This window comes from Phalangium opilio, unplaced genomic scaffold, assembly GCF_054372755.1.
Source record: "Phalangium opilio isolate 3A_F unplaced genomic scaffold, DU_Popi_V2 ptg000061l_1, whole genome shotgun sequence".
NCBI lineage: Eukaryota > Metazoa > Arthropoda > Arachnida > Opiliones > Phalangiidae > Phalangium > Phalangium opilio.
In genome coordinates this window covers 3,343,002-3,361,646 of record NW_028324178.1, presented here as the reverse complement: position 1 = coordinate 3,361,646, position 18,645 = coordinate 3,343,002, and the positions used below count along the sequence as shown (strand labels likewise).

General features: G+C 43.2%; 7 non-coding genes across 7 annotated transcripts; all 7 read right to left on the bottom strand.

Annotated features, from left to right (window-relative positions):
- Positions 1 to 4,625: 4,625 nt before the first annotated feature.
- Positions 4,626 to 4,747, bottom strand: TRNAL-CAA (transfer RNA leucine (anticodon CAA)). The gene is made up of 2 exons: positions 4,710 to 4,747; positions 4,626 to 4,671 (listed from the first exon to the last, which is right to left on the bottom strand). It is a non-coding gene; the product is annotated as a tRNA-Leu (tRNA).
- A 4,989-nt stretch (positions 4,748 to 9,736) lies between these two features.
- Positions 9,737 to 9,858, bottom strand: TRNAF-AAA (transfer RNA phenylalanine (anticodon AAA)). Its single transcript has 2 exons — positions 9,821 to 9,858; positions 9,737 to 9,782 (listed from the first exon to the last, which is right to left on the bottom strand). It is a non-coding gene; the product is annotated as a tRNA-Phe (tRNA).
- Positions 9,859 to 12,369: 2,511 nt separating this feature from the next.
- On the bottom strand, positions 12,370 to 12,491 carry TRNAF-AAA (transfer RNA phenylalanine (anticodon AAA)). The gene is made up of 2 exons: positions 12,454 to 12,491; positions 12,370 to 12,415 (listed from the first exon to the last, which is right to left on the bottom strand). It is a non-coding gene; the product is annotated as a tRNA-Phe (tRNA).
- Positions 12,492 to 13,307: 816 nt separating this feature from the next.
- Positions 13,308 to 13,429, bottom strand: TRNAF-AAA (transfer RNA phenylalanine (anticodon AAA)). Its single transcript has 2 exons — positions 13,392 to 13,429; positions 13,308 to 13,353 (listed from the first exon to the last, which is right to left on the bottom strand). It is a non-coding gene; the product is annotated as a tRNA-Phe (tRNA).
- A 2,324-nt stretch (positions 13,430 to 15,753) lies between these two features.
- On the bottom strand, positions 15,754 to 15,876 carry TRNAL-CAA (transfer RNA leucine (anticodon CAA)). Its single transcript has 2 exons — positions 15,839 to 15,876; positions 15,754 to 15,799 (listed from the first exon to the last, which is right to left on the bottom strand). It is a non-coding gene; the product is annotated as a tRNA-Leu (tRNA).
- A 444-nt stretch (positions 15,877 to 16,320) lies between these two features.
- On the bottom strand, positions 16,321 to 16,442 carry TRNAL-CAA (transfer RNA leucine (anticodon CAA)). Its single transcript has 2 exons — positions 16,405 to 16,442; positions 16,321 to 16,366 (listed from the first exon to the last, which is right to left on the bottom strand). It is a non-coding gene; the product is annotated as a tRNA-Leu (tRNA).
- Positions 16,443 to 18,391: 1,949 nt separating this feature from the next.
- Positions 18,392 to 18,513, bottom strand: TRNAL-CAA (transfer RNA leucine (anticodon CAA)). Its single transcript has 2 exons — positions 18,476 to 18,513; positions 18,392 to 18,437 (listed from the first exon to the last, which is right to left on the bottom strand). It is a non-coding gene; the product is annotated as a tRNA-Leu (tRNA).
- Positions 18,514 to 18,645: the final 132 nt, after the last annotated feature.

Here is an 18,645-nt window from a genome sequence, read left to right as displayed (position 1 = left end):
TCGTGAACGAAGGAAGCCAAGCCCCTTGAGCCTGGCGTTTTAGACCGCTCGGCCACCCTGACGTTGTTTTGTGTAATTTGAACGTTTTAAAATTACATCTCATCCAGTTATTTTCATAAAACATATCGTGTTCGAAGGAGGATTCGAACCCACTCCCTCAAACGTAGACTAGAATAAACAGATTCACATCGTGAACCTATGAAACTATGAGCCCTTGATTCTGGCGCCTTAGACCGCTCGGCCATCCTGACGTGGTTTTGTGTAATTTTGACGTTTTAAAATTACATCTCATCTAGTTATTTTCATAAAACATATCGTTTCAGAAGTGGGATTCGAACCCACGCCTTAGTACGAGGACCAGAATACACATTCACATCGTGAACGAAGGAAGCTAAGCCCCTTGAGTCTGGCGCCTTAGACCGCTCGGCCATCCTGACGTGGTTTTGTGTAATTTGAACGTTTTAAATTACATCTCATCCAGTTATTTTCATAAAACATATCGTGTCAGAAGTGGGATTCGAACCCACGCCCTAATACTAGGACCAGAATACACAGATTCACATCGTGAACGAAGGAAGCTAAGTCCCTTGAGTCTGGCGTCTTTGACCGCTCGGCCATCCTGACGTGGTTTTGTGTAATATTGACGGTTAAATTTACATCTCCTCCAGTTATTTTCTTAACACATATCGCGTTCGAAGTGGGATTCGAACCCACGCCCTCATACGAAGACCAGAATACACAGATTCACATCGTGAACGAAGGAAGCCAAGCCCCTTGAGCCTGGCGTTTTAGACCGCTCGGCCACCCTGACGTTGTTTTGTGTAATTTAGACGTTTTAAAATTACATCTCATCCAGTAATTTTCATAAAACATATCGTGTTCGAAGTGGGATTCGAACCCACGCCCTCATACGAGGACCAGAATACATAGATTCTAATCGTGAACGAAGGAAGCTAAGCCCCTTGAGTCTGGAGCCTTAGCTCGCTCGGCCATCCTGACGTGGTTTTGTGTAATATTGTCGGTTAAATTTACATCTCCTCCAGTTATTTTCATAACACATCGCGTTCGACGTGGGATTCGAACCCACGCCCTCATACGAAGACCAGAATACAAAGATTCACATCGTGAACGAAGGAAGACAAGCCCCTCGACTCTGGCGCCTTAGACCGAATGGCCATCCTGACGTGGTTTTGTGTAATTTGGACGTTTTAAAATTACATCTCATCCAGTAATTTTCATAAAACATATCGTGTTCGAAGTGGGATTCGAACCCACGCCCTCATACGAGGACCAGAATACACAGATTCACATCGTGAACGAAGGAAGCCAACCCCTTTGAGCCTGGCGCCTTAGCTCGCTCGGCCATCCTGACGTGGTTTTGTGTAATATTGTCGGTTAAATTTACATCTCCTCCAGTTATTTTCATAACACATAACGCGTTCGAAGTGGGATTCGAACCCACGCCCTCATACGAAGACCAGAATACACAGATTCACATCGTGAACGAAGGAAGCTAAGTCCCTTGAGTCTGGCGCCTTAGACCGCTCGGCCATCCTGACGTGATTTTGTGTAATTTGGACGTTTTAAAATTACATCTCATCCAGTTATTTTCATAAAACATATCGAGTTCGAAGTGGGATTCGAACCCACGTCCTCATACGAGGACCAGAATAAACAGATTCACATCGTGAACCTATGAATCTATGAGCCCTTGATTCTGGCGCCTTAGACCGCTCGGCCATCCTGACGTGGTTTTGTGTAATTTGGACGTTTTAAAATTTCATCTCATCCAGTTATTTTAATAAAACATATCGTGTTCGAAGTGGGATTCGAACCCACGTCCTCATACGAGGACCAGAATACACACATTCACATCGTGAACGAAGGAAGCTAAGCCCCTTGAGTCTGGCGTCTTAGACCGCTCGGCAATCCTGACGTGGTTTTGTGTAATATTGACGGTTAAATTTACATATCCTCCAGTTATTTTCATAACACATATCGCGTTCGAAGTGGGATTCGAACCCACGCCCTCATACGAAGACCAGAATCCTCAGATTCACATCGTGAACGAAGGAAGCTAATCCCCTTGACTCTGGCGCATTAGACCGCTCGGCCATCCTGACGTGGTTTTGTGTAATTTGGACGTTTTAAAATTACATCTCATCCAGTAATTTTCATAAAACATATCGTGTTCGAAGGAGGATTCGAACCCACTCCCTCAAACGTAGACCAGAATAAACAGATTCACATCGTGAACCTATGAAACTATGAGCCCTTGATTCTGGCGCCTTAGACCGCTCGGCCATCCTGACGTGGTTTTGTGTAATTTTGACGTTTTAAAATTACATCTCATCTAGTTATTTTCATAAACATATCGTTTCAGAAGTGGGATTCGAACCCACGCCTTAGTACGAGGACCAGAATACACATTCACATCGTGAACGAAGGAAGCTAAGCCCCTTGAGTCTGGCGCCTTAGACCGCTCGGCCATCCTGACGTGGTTTTGTGTAATTTGAACGTTTTAAATTACATCTCATCCAGTTATTTTCATAAAACATATCGTGTCAGAAGTGGGATTCGAACCCACGCCCTAGTACGAGGACCAGAATACACAGATTCACATCGTGAACGAAGGAAGCTAAGCCCCTTGAGTCTGGCGTCTTTGACCGCTCGGCCATCCTGACGTGGTTTTGTGTAATATTGACGGTTAAATTTACATCTCCTCCAGTTATTTTCTTAACACATATCGCGTTCGAAGTGGGATTCGAACCCACGCCCTCATACGAAGACCAGAATACACAGATTCACATCGTGAACGAAGGAAGCCAAGCCCCTTGAGCCTGGCGTTTTAGACCGCTCGGCCACCCTGACGTTGTTTTGTGTAATTTGGACGTTTTAAAATTACATCTCATCCAGTAATTTTCATAAAACATATCGTGTTCGAAGTGGGATTCGAACCCACGCCCTCATACGAGGACCAGAATACACAGATTCTAATCGTGAACGAAGGAAGCTAAGCCCCTTGAGTCTGGAGCCTTAGCTCGCTCGGCCATCCTGACGTGGTTTTGTGTAATATTGTCGGTTAAATTTACATCTCCTCCAGTTATTTTCATAACACATATCGCGTTCGACGTGGGATTCGAACCCACGCCCTCATACGAAGACCAGAATACAAAGATTCACATCGTGAACGAAGGAAGACAAGCCCCTCGACTCTGGCGCCTTAGACCGCATGGCCATCCTGACGTGGTTTTGTGTAATTTGGACGTTTTAAAATTACATCTCATCCAGTAATTTTCATAAAACATATCGTGTTCGAAGTGGGATTCGAACCCACGCCCTCATACGAGGACCAGAATACACAGATTCACATCGTGAACGAAGGAAGCCAAGCCCCTTGAGTCTGGCGTCTTAGACCGCTTGGCCATCCTGACGTGGTTTTGTGTAATTTGGACGTTTTAAATTACATCTCATCCAGTTATTTTCATAAAACATATCGTGTCAGAAGTGGGATTCGAACCCACGCCCTAGTACGAGGACCAGAATACACAGATTCACATCGTGAACGAAGGAAGCTAAGCCCCTTGAGTCTGGCGTCTTTGACCGCTCGGCCATCCTGACGTGGTTTTGTGTAATATTGACGGTTAAATTTACATCTCCTCCAGTTATTTTCTTAACACATATCGCGTTCGAAGTGGGATTCGAACCCACGCCCTCATACGAAGACCAGAATACACAGATTCACATCGTGAACGAAGGAAGCCAAGCCCCTTGAGCCTGGCGTTTTAGACCGCTCGGCCACCCTGACGTTGTTTTGTGTAATTTGGACGTTTTAAAATTACATCTCATCCAGTAATTTTCATAAAACATATCGTGTTCGAAGTGGGATTCGAACCCACGCCCTCATACGAGGACCAGAATACACAGATTCTAATCGTGAACGAAGGAAGCTAAGCCCCTTGAGTCTGGAGCCTTAGCTCGCTCGGCCATCCTGACGTGGTTTTGTGTAATATTGTCGGTTAAATTTACATCTCCTCCAGTTATTTTCATAACACATATCGCGTTCGACGTGGGATTCGAACCCACGCCCTCATACGAAGACCAGAATACAAAGATTCACATCGTGAACGAAGGAAGACAAGCCCCTCGACTCTGGCGCCTTAGACCGCATGGCCATCCTGACGTGGTTTTGTGTAATTTGGACGTTTTAAAATTACATCTCATCCAGTAATTTTCATAAAACATATCGTGTTCGAAGTGGGATTCGAACCCACGCCCTCATACGAGGACCAGAATACACAGATTCACATCGTGAACGAAGGAAGCCAAGCCCCTTGAGTCTGGCGTCTTAGACCGCTTGGCCATCCTGACGTGGTTTTGTGTAATTTGGACGTTTTAAAATTACATCTCTTCCAGTAATTTTCATAAAACATATCGTGTTCAAAGTGGGATTCGAACACACACCCTAGTACGAGGTCCAGAATACACAGATTCACATCGTGAACGAAGGAAGCTAAGCCCCTTGAGTCTGGCGCCTTAGACCGCTCGGCCATCCTGACGTTGTTTTGTGTAATTTGAACGTTTTAAAATTACATCCCATCCAGTTATTTTCATAAAACATATCGTGTCAGAAGTGGGATTCGAACCCACGCCCTAGCACGAGGACCAGAATACACACATTCACATCGTGAACGAAGGAAGCTAAGCCCCTTGAGTCTGGCGCCTTAGACCGCTCGGCCATCCTGACGTGATTTTGTGCAATTTGGACCTTTTAAAATTACATCTCATCCAGTTATTTTAATAAAACATATCGAGTTCGAAGCGGGATTCGAACCCACGTCCTCATACGAGGACCAGAATACACACATTCACATCGTGAACGAAGGAAGCTAAGCCCCTTGAGTCTGGCGTCTTAGACCGCTCGGCTATCCTGACGTGGTTTTGTGTAATTTGGACGTTTTAAAATTACATCTCATAAAGTAATTTTCATAAAACAAATCGTGTTCGAAGTGGGATTCGAACCCACGTCCTCACACGAGGACCAGAATACACTGATTCTAATCGTGAACGAAGGAAGCTAAGCCCCTTGAGTCTGGAGCCTTAGTTCGCTCGGCCATCCTGACTTGGTGTTGTGTAATATTGACGGTTAAATTTACATATCCTCCAGTTATTTTCATAACACATATCGCGTTCGAAGTGGGATTCGAACCCACTCCCTCAAACGTAGACCAGAATAAACAGATTCACATCGTGAACCTATGAAACTATGAGCCCTTGATTCTGGCGCCTTAGACCGCTCGGCCATCCTGACGTGGTTTTGTGTAATTTTGACGTTTTAAAATTACATCTCATCTAGTTATTTACATAAAACATATCGTGTCAGAAGTGGGATTCGAACCCACGCCTTAGTACGAGGACCAGAATACACATTCACATCGTGAACGAAGGAAGCTAAGCCCCTTGAGTCTGGCGCCTTAGACCGCTCGGCCATCCTGACGTGGTTTTGTGTAATATTGACGGTTAAATTTACATCTCCTCCAGTTATTTTCTTAACACATATCGCGTTCGAAGTGGGATTCGAACCCACGCCCTCATACGAATACCAGAATACACAGATTCACATCGTGAACGAAGGAAGCCAAGCCCCTTGAGCCTGGCGTTTTAGACCGCTCGGCCACCCTGACGTTGTTTTGTGTAATTTGGACGTTTTAAAATTACATCTCATCCAGTAATTTTCATAAAACATATCGTGTTCGAAGTGGGATTCGAACCCAAGCCCTCATACGAGGACCAGAATACACAGATTCTAATCGTGAACGAAGGAAGCTAAGCCCCTTGAGTCTGGAGCCTTAGCTCGCTCGGCCATCCTGACGTGGTTTTGTGTAATATTGTCGGTTAAATTTACATCTCCTCCAGTTATTTTCATAACACATATCGCGTTCGACGTGGGATTCGAACCCACGCCCTCATACGAAGACCAGAATACAAAGATTCACATCGTGAACGAAGGAAGACAAGCCCCTCGACTCTGGCGCCTTAGACCGCATGGCCATCCTGACGTGGTTTTGTGTAATTTGGACGTTTTAAAATTACATCTCATCCAGTAATTTTCATAAAACATATCGTGTTCGAAGTGGGATTCGAACCCACGCCCTCATACGAGGACCAGAATACACAGATTCACATCGTGAACGAAGGAAGCCAAGCCCCTTGAGCCTTAGACCGCTCGGCCATCCTGATGTGGTTCTGTGTAATTTGGACGTTTTAAAATTACATCTCATCCAGTAATTTTCATAAAACATATCGTGTTCGAAGTGGGATTCGAACCCACGCCCTCATACGAGGACCAGAATACACATATTCTAATCGTGAACGAAGGAAGCTAATCCCCTTGACTCTGGCGCATTAGACCGCTCGGCCATCCTGACGTGGTTTTGTGTAATTTGGACGATTTAAAATTACATCTCATCCAGTAATTTTCATAAAACATATCGTGTTCGAAGTGGGATTCGAACCCACGCCCTCATACGAAGACCAGAATACAAAGATTCACATCTTGAACGAAGGAAGCTAAGCCCCTTGAGTCTGCTGCCTTAGACCGCTCGGCCATCCTGACGTGGTTTTGTGTAATTTGGACGTTTTAAAATTACATCTCATCCAGTTATTTTCATAAAACATATCGTGCTCGAAAGAGGATTCGAACCCACTCCCTCAAACGTGCACCAGAATACACAGATTCACATCGTGAACCAATGAAACTATGAACCCTTGAGTCTGGTGCCTTAGACCGCTCGGCCATCCTGACGTGGTTTTGTGTAATTTGGACGATTTAAAATTACATCTCATCCAGTAATTTTCATAAAACATATCGTGTTCGAAGTGGGATTCAAACCCACGCCCTCATACGAGGACCAGAATACACATATTCTAATCGTGAACGAAGGAAGCTAATCCCCTTGACTCTGGCGCATTAGACCGCTCGGCCATCCTGACGTGGTTTTGTGTAATTTGGACGTTTTAAAATTACATCTCATCCAGTTAATTTTATAAAACATATCGCGTTCGAAGTGGGATTCGAACCCACGCCCTCATACGAAGACCAGAATACACAGATTCACATCTTGAACGAAGGAAGCTAAGCCCCTTGAGTCTGTCGCCTTAGACCGCTCGGCCATCCTGACGCGGTTTTGTGTAATTTGGACGTTTTAAAATTACATCTCATCCAGTTATTTTCATAAAACATATCGTGTTCGAAGTGGGATTCGAGCCCACGCCCTCATACGAAGACCAGAATACACAGATTCACATCGTGAAAGAAGGAAACTAAGCCCCTTGACTCTGGCGCCTTAGACCGCTCGGCCATCCTGACGTGGTTTTGTGTAATTTGGACGTTTTAAAATTACATCTCATCCAGTTATTTTCATAAGATATATCGCGTTCGAAGTGGGATTCGAACCCACGCCCTCATACGAAGACCAGAATACACAGATTCACATCTTGAACGAAGGAAGCTAAGCCCCTTGAGTCTGTCGCCTTAGACCGCTCGGCCATCCTGACGTGGTTTTGTGTAATTTGGACGTTTTAAAATTACATCTCATCCAGTTATTTTCATAAATCATATCGTGTTCAAAAGAGGATTCGAACCAGGGTTGGCAAAAATTGAGTTTTTTTTAAAAAAAAACAAAAGTTGTGTTTTTTATTGTTTAAAACACGATTTGTTGTTTTAAACTGTTTTTTAAACAAGTAGAAAAAAACAGTTAAAAACACAAAAAAACCTAGTTTTAAACATGTTTAAAATCAATCTTGCAGAACTAATAGCCTATATATTATACATCGCGGCTCTCCATTTAAGCCACTACTCCCGGTTATTTTCACAGCCTGCTTGATTAAACAAAATGGTCTTGGTTTGGACCAAGACAGAGAAAACAAACGATGAGAGTGACGTTTATCAATTGACTGAAGATCCGATATTTCAATTTTTCTTTATTTATATTAATTTATTCCTTAATCACAATTTAATTCAATCAATTTATTTAATTGTTAATCGATTTATTCCCTCCAAATTAATTGAAAAATAACATATTTGAGCTTTTTCAAGAACAAATTAGATTTTCCGAAATTATTTTATGATATTAATTATTTTGAAGGGAGTGCGTGTTAAGCGATCAATACAGAATATGTGAAATATTCTACTGACTGTTTAAAAAGAGCAAGAGCTCCTTAAATTTAGAATTTCAAGGTGTAAGAAATTGTCCGTGTGGAATTAGAACCAGGGACCACTTGAACCCAAAGCGAGTATCATACAGCTTGACCAACGGACCACGAAAACGTATTGAGAAGAAAAACACGAAAATACGAAATCAAGAGCTCCTAAAATTTAGAATTTGAAGGTGTAAGAAAGGGTCCTTACCAGAGTTGGCATAAATGTAGTAAAAAAAAGTTGTGTTTTTATTGTTTAAAACACGATTTAAAATTAGATTTTCCGACAACATTTTATCATGAAATTAATTATTTAAAAGGGAGAACGTGTTGAGGGATCAAATTTGAATATTTGAAAGGTTCTACTGACTGTTTAAAAAGAGCAAGAGATCTTTTCAAAACGAAAATGTAATTTTTTAATAGCGCATGCAAAATGAGGGTGATGGGTAAAATTGTTCATTTAACCCCAAATGTCCAAATGCTTGATTTCTTTTGTGGCCACTATTAAGGAATTTTCGCTTCCATACTGCAGAGTTTCTTGGTCAGAACTCATACATTTGAAACTTCACCACCCCTTTCTACTTTGTAGGCGCTTCATGTTTTCCGTTTACGGATTAAGCGTGTTAATTTTAGCACTGTCAAGGGCCTGACTTCAATATTACGCTTAATCACTTTAGAACAGTAAAATGTACCAACAGTGTAGAAAAACGTTGTTCCTTTACCTTAGGTTGACGACAAAATAAGTTATTCTTAATCAAATTATTGAATATCAGTCTTCAATACAGATTGGTAACGGATAAATCAACTGGTAGGGTTTCCAAACAATTAAACACTCATATGAAACAGTCAAATTATTGCAAGGTTTTGACTGAAGCTTATTAATTCTATTATTTAATATTTTCGCTCATTTTCAAATAAAACGAGTTAAAAATATTCGAAATTCCTCTCCATAAAAAACACGTTTTAAACTGTTTGTTTTAAACGTTTTAAACAAATTAATGTTTTTTTTTTCATGGCTGTTTAAAACAAGTTTTAAATCAAAGTTTAAAACAATTTGTTTAAAACTTGCCAACCCTGCCGCACGGCCATCCTGACGTGGTTTTGTGTAATTTGAACGTTTTAAAATTTCATCTCATCCAGTTATTTTCATAAAACATATCGCGTTCGAAGTGGGATTCGAACCCACGTCCTCATACGAGGACCAGAATACACAGATTCTAATCGTGAACGAAGGAAGCTAAGCCCCTTGAGTCTGGAGCCTTAGACCGCTCGGCCATCCTGACGTGGTTTTGTGTAATTTGGACGTTTTAAAATTACATCTCATCCAGTTATTTTCATAAAACATATCGTGTCCGAAAGAGGATTCGAACCCACTCCCTCAAACGTGGATCAGAATACACAGATTCACATCGTGATCGAAGGAAGGTAAGCCCCTTGAGTCTGGCGCCTTAGACCGCTCGGCCATCCTGCCGTGGTTTTGTGTAACTTGGACGTTTTAAAATTACATCTCATCTATTTATTTTCACAAAACATATCGTGTCAGAAGTGGGATTCGAACCCACGCCCTAGTACGAGGACCAGAATACACAGATTCACATCGTGAACGAGGGAAGCTAAGCTCCTTTAGTCTGGCACCTTAGACCGCACGGCCATCCTGACGTGGTTTTGTGTAGTTTGAACGTTTTAAAATTACATCTCATCCAGTTATTTTCATAAAACATATCGCGTTCGAAGTGGGATCCGAACCCACGCCCTCATACGAAGACCACAATACACAGTATCACATCGTGAACGAAGGAAACTAATCCCCTTGACTCTGGCGCATTAGACCGCTCGGCCATCCTGACGTGGTTTTGTGTAATTTGGACGTTTTAAAATTACATCTCATCCAGTTATTTTCATAAAACATATCGTGTTTGAAGTGGGATCCGAACCCACGCCCTCATACGAAGACCACAATACACAGTATCACATCGTGAACGAAGGAAGCTAATCCCCTTGACTCTGGCGCATTAGACCGCTCGGCCATCCTGACGTGGTTTTGTGTAATTTGGACGTTTTAAAATTACATCTCATCCAGTTATTTTCATAAAACATATCGTGTTTGAAGTGGGATCCGAACCCACGCCCTCATACGAAGACCACAATACACAGTATCACATCGTGAACGAAGGAAGCTAATCCCCTTGACTCTGGCGCATTAGACCGCTCGGCCATCCTGACGTGGTTTTGTGTAATTTGGACGTTTTAAAATTACATCTCATCCAGTTATTTTCATAAAACATATCGTGTTTGAAGTGGGATCCGAACCCACGCCCTCATACGAAGACCACAATACACAGTATCACATCGTGAACGAAGGAAGCTAATCCCCTTGACTCTGGCGCATTAGACCGCTCGGCCATCCTGACGTGGTTTTGTGTAATTTGGACGTTTTAAAATTACATCTCATCCAGTTATTTTCATAAAACATATCGTGTTTGAAGTGGGATCCGAACCCACGCCCTCATACGAAGACCACAATACACAGTATCACATCGTGAACGAAGGAAACTAATCCCCTTGACTCTGGCGCATTAGACCGCTCGGCCATCCTGACGTGGTTTTGTGTAATTTGGACGTTTTAAAATTACATCTCATCTATTTATTTTCATAAAACATATCGTGTCAGAAGTGGGATTCGAACCCACGCCCTAGTACGAGGACCAGAATACACAGATTCACATCGTGATCGAAGGAAGCTAAGCCCCTTGAGTCTGGCGCCTTAGACCGCTCGGCCATCCTGCCGTGGTTTTGTGTAATTTGGACGTTTTAAAATTACATCTCATCCAGTTTTTTTCATAAAACATATCGTGTCAGAAGTGTGATTCGAACCCACGCCCTCATACGAGGACCAGAATACACAGATTCACATCGTGAACGAGGGAAGCTAAGCCCCTTTAGTCTGGCACCTTAGACCGCACGGCCATCCTGACGTGGTTTTGTGTAATTTGAACGTTTTAAAATTTCATCTCATCCAGTTATTTTCATAAAACATATCGCGTTCGAAGTGGGATTCGAACCCACGTCCTCATACGAGGACCAGAATACACAGATTCTAATTGTGAACGAAGGAAGCTAAGCCCCTTGAGTCTGGAGCCTTAGACCGCTCGGCCATCCTGACGTGGTTTTGTGTAATTTGGACGTTTTAAAATTACATCTCATCCAGTTATTTTCATAAAACATATCGTGTCCGAAAGAGGATTCGAACCCACTCCCTCAAACGTGGACCAGAATACACAGATTCACATCGTGAACCAATGAAACTATGAACCCTTGAGTCTGGCGCCTTAGACCGCTCGGCCATCCTGACGTAGTTTTGTGTAATTTGGACGTTTTAAAATTACATCTCATCTATTTATTTTCATAAAACATATCGTGTCAGAAGTGGGATTCGAACCCACGCCCTAGTACGAGGACCAGAATAGACAGATTCACATCGTGCTCGAAGGAAGCTAAGCCCCTTGAGTCCGGCGCCTTAGACCGCTCGGCCATCCTGCCGTGGTTTTGTGTAACTTGGACGTTTTAAAATTACATCTCATCCAGTTTTTTTCATAAAACAACTCGTGTCAGAAGAGTGATTCGAACCCACGCCCTCATACGAGGAACAGAATACACAGATTCACATCGTGAACGAGGGAAGCTAAGCCCCTTTAGTCTGGCACCTTAGACCGCACGGCCATCCTGACGTGGTTTTGTGTAATTTGAACGTTTTAAAATTTCATCTCATCCAGTTATTTTCATAAAACATATCGCGTTCGAAGTGGGATTCGAACCCACGTCCTCATACGAGGACCAGAATACACAGATTCTAATCGTGAACGAAGGAAGCTAAGCCCCTTGAGTCTGGAGCCTTAGACCGCTCGGCCATCCTGACGTGGTTTTGTGTAATTTGGACGTTTTAAAATTACATCTCATCCAGTTATTTTCATAAAACATATCGTGTCCGAAAGAGGATTCGAACCCACTCCCTCAAACGTGGATCAGAATACACAGATTCACATCGTGATCGAAGGAAGCTAAGCCCCTTGAGTCTGGCGCCTTAGACCGCTCGGCCATCCTGCCGTGGTTTTGTGTAACTTGGACCTTTTAAAATTACATCTCATCTATTTATTTTCACAAAACATATCGTGTCAGAAGTGGGATTCGAACCCACGCCCTAGTACGAGGACCAGAATACACAGATTCACATCGTGAACGAGGGAAGCTAAGCTCCTTTAGTCTGGCACCTTAGACCGCACGGCCATCCTGACGTGGTTTTGTGTAGTTTGAACGTTTTAAAATTACATCTCATCCAGTTATTTTCATAAAACATATCGCGTTCGAAGTGGGATTCGAACCCACGTCCTCATACGAGGACCAGAATACACAGATTCTAATCGTGAACGAAGGAAGCTAAGCCCCTTGAGTCTGGAGCCTTAGTTCGCTCGGCCATCCTGACGTGGTTTTGTGTAATATTGACGGTTAAATTTACATCTAATCCAGTTAATTTCATAAAACATATCGTGTCAGAAGTGGGATCCGACCCACGCCCTCATACGAAGACCACAATACACAGTATCACATCGTGAACGAAGGAAGCTAATCCCCTTGACTCTGGCGCATTAGACCGCTCGGCCATCCTGACGTGGTTTTGTGTAATTTGGACGTTTTAAAATTACATCTCATCCAGTTATTTTCATAAAACATATCGTGTTTGAAGTGGGATTCGAACCCACGCCCTCATACGAAGACCAGAATACACAGATTCACATCGTGAACGAAGGAAGCTAAGCCCCTTGACTCTGGCGCCTTAGACCGCTCGGCCATCCTGACGTGGTTTTGTGTAATTTGGACGTTTTAAAATTACATCTCATCCAGTTATTTTCATAAAACATATCGTGTCCGAAAGAGGATTCGAACCCACTCCCTCAAACGTGGATCAGAATACACAGATTCACATCGTGATCGAAGGAAGCTAAGCCCCTTGAGTCTGGCGCCTTAGACCGCTCGGCCATCCTGCCGTGGTTTTGTGTAACTTGGACCTTTTAAAATTACATCTCATCTATTTATTTTCACAAAACATATCGTGTCAGAAGTGGGATTCGAACCCACGCCCTAGTACGAGGACCAGAATACACAGATTCACATCGTGAACGAGGGAAGCTAAGCTCCTTTAGTCTGGCACCTTAGACCGCACGGCCATCCTGACGTGGTTTTGTGTAGTTTGAACGTTTTAAAATTACATCTCATCCAGTTATTTTCATAAAACATATCGCGTTCGAAGTGGGATTCGAACCCACGTCCTCATACGAGGACCAGAATACACAGATTCTAATCGTGAACGAAGGAAGCTAAGCCCCTTGAGTCTGGAGCCTTAGTTCGCTCGGCCATCCTGACGTGGTTTTGTGTAATATTGACGGTTAAATTTACATCTAATCCAGTTAATTTCATAAAACATATCGTGTCAGAAGTGGGATCCGACCCACGCCCTCATACGAAGACCACAATACACAGTATCACATCGTGAACGAAGGAAGCTAATCCCCTTGACTCTGGCGCATTAGACCGCTCGGCCATCCTGACGTGGTTTTGTGTAATTTGGACGTTTTAAAATTACATCTCATCCAGTTATTTTCATAAAACATATCGTGTTTGAAGTGGGATTCGAACCCACGCCCTCATACGAAGACCAGAATACACAGATTCACATCGTGAACGAAGGAAGCTAAGCCCCTTGACTCTGGCGCCTTAGACCGCTCGGCCATCCTGACGTGGTTTTGTGTAATTTGGACGTTTTAAAATTACATCTCATCCAGTTATTTTCATAAAATATATCGCGTTCGAAGTGGGATTCGAACCCACGCCCTTATACGAAGACCAGAATACACAGATTCACATCTTGAACGAAGGAAGCTAAGCCCCTTGAGTCTGTCGCCTTAGACCGCTCGGCCATCCTGACGTGGTTTTGTGTAATTTGGACGTTTTAAAATTACATCTCATCCAGTTATTTTCATAAAAAATATCGTGTTCAAAAGAGGATTCGAACCCACTCCCTCAAACGTAGACCAGAATACACAGATTCACATCGTGAACCAATGAAACTATGAACCCTTGAGTCTGGCGCCTTAGACCGCTCGGCCATCCTGACGAGGTTTTGTGTAATTTGGACGTTTTAAAATTACAAATCATCCAGTTATTTTCATAAATCATATCGTGTTCAAAAGAGGATTCGAACCCACTCCCTCAAACGTGGACCAGAATACACAGATTCACATCGTGAACCAATGAAACTATGAACCCTTGAGTCTGGCGCCTTAGACCGCTCGGCCATCCTGACGTGGTTTTGTGTAATTTGGACGTTTTAAAATTACATCTCATCCAGTTATTTTCATAAAGCATATCGTGTCAGAAGTGGGAATCGAACCCACGCCCTAGTACGAGGACCAGAATACACAGATTCACATCGTGATCGAAGGAAGCTAAGCCCCTTGAGTCTGGCGCCTTAGACCGATCGGCCATCCTGCCGTGGTTTTGTGTAATTTGGACCTTTTAAAATTACATCTCATCCAGTTTTTTTCATAAAACATATCGTGTCAGAAGTGTGATTCGAACCCACGCCCTCATACGAGGACCAGAATACACAGATTCACATCGGGAACGAGGGAAGCTAAGCCCCTTTAGTCTCGCACCTTAGACCGCACGGCCATCCTAACGTGGTTTTGTGTAATTTGAACGTTTTAAAATTACATCTCATCCAGTTATTTTCATAAAACATATCGCGTTCGAAGTGGGATTCGAACCCACGCCCTCATACGAAGACCAGAATACACAGATTCACATCTTGAACGAAGGAAGCTAAGCCCCTTGAGTCTGCCGCCTTAGACCGCTCGGCCGTCCTGACGTGGTTTTGTGTAATTTGGACGTTTTAAAATTACATCTCATCTAGTTATTTTCAGAAAACATATCGTGTCAGAAGTGGGATTTGAACCCACGCCCTCATACGAAGACCAGAATACACAGATTCACATCTTGAACGAAGGAAGCTAAGCCCCTTGACTCTGGCGCCTTAGACCGCACGGCCATCCTGACGTGGTTTTGTGTAATTTGAACGTTTTAAAATAACATCTCATCCAGTTATTTTCATAAAACATATCGCGTTCGAAAGAGGATTCGAACCAACTCCCTCAAACGTGGACCAGAATACAAAGATTCACATCGTGAACCAATGAAACTATGAACCCTTGAGTCTGGCGCCTTAGACCGCTCGGCCATCCTGCCGTGGTTTTGTGTAATTTGGACGTTTTAAAATTACATCTCATCCAGTTTTTTTCATAAAACATATCGTGTCAGAAGTGTGATTCGAACCCACGCCCTCATACGAGGACCAGAATACACAGATTCACATCGTGAACCAATGAAACTATGAACCCTTGAGTCTGGCGCCTTAGACCGCTCGGCCATCCTGACGTGGTTTTGTGTAATTTGGACGTTTTAAAATTACATCTCATCCAGTTATTTTCATAAAACATATCGTGTCAGAAGTGGGATTCGAACCCACGCCCTCATACGAGGACCAGAATACACAGATTCACATCGTGAACCAATGAAACTATGAACCCTTGAGTCTGTCGCCTTAGACCGCTCGGCCATCCTGACGTGGTTTTGTGTAATTTGGACGTTTTAAAATTACATCTCATCCAGTTATTTTCATAAAAAATATCGTGTTCAAAAGAGGATTCGAACCCACTCCCTCAAACGTAGACCAGAATACACAGATTCACATCGTGAACCAATGAAACTATGAACCCTTGAGTCTGGCGCCTTAGACCGCTCGGCCATCCTGACGTGGTTTTGTGTAATTTGGACGTTTTAAAATTACATCTCATCCAGTTATTTTCATAAAACATATCGTGTTCAAAAGAGGATTCGAACCCACTCCCTCAATCGTGGACCAGAATACACAGATTCACATCGTGAACCAATGAAACTATGAACCTTTGAGTCTGGCGCCTTAGACCGCTCGGCCATCCTGACGTGGTTTTGTGTAATTTGGACGTTTTAAAATTACATCTCATCCAGTTATTTTCATAAAACATATCGTGTCAGAAGTGGGATTCGAACCCACGCCCTCATACGAGGACCAGAATACACAGATTCACATCGTGAACGAAGGAAGCTAAGCCCCTTGAGTCTGGCGCCTTAGACCGCTCGGCCATCCTGACGTGGTTTTGTGTAATTTGGACGTTTTAAAATTACATCTCATCCAGTTTTTTTCATAAAACATATCGTGTCAGAAGTGTGATTCGAACCCACGCCCTCATACGAGGACCAGAATACACAGATTCACATCGTGAACCTATGAATCTATGAGCCCTTGATTCTGGCGCCCTAGACCGCAACGGCCATCCTGAAGTTGTTTTGTGTAATTTGGACGTTTTAAAATTACATCTCATCTAGTTATTTTCATAAAACATATCGTGTTCGAAGTGGGAATCGAATCCACGCCCTCATACGAGGACCAGAATACACAGATTCTAATCGTGAACGAAGGAAGCTAAGCCCCTTGAGTCTGGAGCCTTAGCTCGCTCGGCCATCCTGACGTGGTTTTGTGTAATATTGTCGGTTAAATTTACATCTCCTCCAGTTATTTTCATAACACATTACGCGTTCGAAGTGGGATTCGAACCCACGCCCTCATACGAAGACCAGAATACACAGATTCACATCTTGAACGAAGGAAGCTAAGCCCCTTGAGTCTGCCGCCTTAGACCGCTCGGCCATCCTGACGTGGTTTTGTGTAATTTGGACGTTTTAAAATTACATCTCATCCAGTTATCTTCATAAAACATATCGTGTTCGAAAGAGGATTCGAACCCACTCCCTCAAACGTGGACCAGAATACACAGTTTCACTTCGTGAACCAATGAAACTATGAACCCTTGAGTCTGGCGCCTTAGACCGCTCGGCCATCCTGACGTGGTTTTGTGTAATTTGAACGTTTTAAAATTACATCTCATCCAGTTATTTTCATAAAACATATCGTGTCAGAAGTGGGATTCGAATCCACGCCCTCATACGAGGACCAGAATACACAGATTCACATCGTGAGCGAAGGAAGCTAAGCCCCTTGAGTCTGGCGTCTTAGACCGCTCGGCCATCCTGACGTGGTTTTGTGCAATATTGACGGTTAAATTTACATCTCCTCCAGTTATTTTCATAACACATATCGCGTTCGAAGTGTGATTCGAACCCACGCTCTCATACGAAGACCAGAATACACAGATTCACATCGTGAACGAAGGAAGCCAAACCCCTTGAGCCTGGCGTTTTAGACCGCTCGGCCATCCTGACGTTGTTTTGTGTAATTTGGACGTTTTAAAATTACATCTCATCCAGTAATTTTCATAAAACATATCGTGTTCGAAGTGGGATTCGAACCCACGCCCTCATACGAGGACCAGAATACACAGATTCACATCGTGAACGAAGGAAGCCAAGCCCCTTGAGCCTGGCGCCTTAGACCGCTCGGTCATCCTGACGCGGTTTTGTGTAATTTGGACGTTTTAAAATTACATCTCATCTAGTTATTTTCATAAAACATATCGCGTTCGAAGTGGGATTCGAACCCACGCCCTCATACGAAGACCAGAATACACAGATTCACATCTTGAACGAAGGAAGCTAAGCCCCTTGAGTCTGTCGCCTTAGACCGCTCGGCCATCCTGACGTGGTTTTGTGTAATTTGGACGTTTTAAAATTACATCTCATCCAGTTATTTTCATAAATCATATCGTGTTCAAAAGAGGATTCGAACCCACTCCCTCAAACGTAGACCAGAATACACAGATTCACATCGTGAACCAATGAAACTATGAACCCTTGAGTCTGGCGCCATAGACCGCTCGGCCATCCTGACGTGGTTTTGTGTAATTTGGACGTTTTAAAATTACATCTCATCCAGTTATTTTCATAAAACATATCGTGTTCAAAAGAGGATTCGAACCCACTCCCTCAAACGTGGACCAGAATACACAGATTCACATCGTGAACCAATGAAACTATGAACCTTTGAGTCTGGCGCCTTAGACCGCTCGGCCATCCTGACGTGGTTTTGTGTAATTTGGACGTTTTAAAATTACATCTCATCCAGTTATTTTCATAAAACATATCGTGTCAGAAGTGGGATTCGAACCCACGCCCTCATACGAGGACCAGAATACACAGAATCACATCGTGAACGAAGGAAGCTAAGCCCCTTGAGTCTGGCGCCTTAGACCGCTCGGCCATCCTGACGTGGTTTTGTGTAATTTGGACGTTTTAAAATTACATCTCATCCAGTTTTTTTCATAAAACATATCGTGTCAAAAGTGTGATTCGAACCCACGCCCTCATACGAGGACCAGAATACACAGATTCACATCGTGA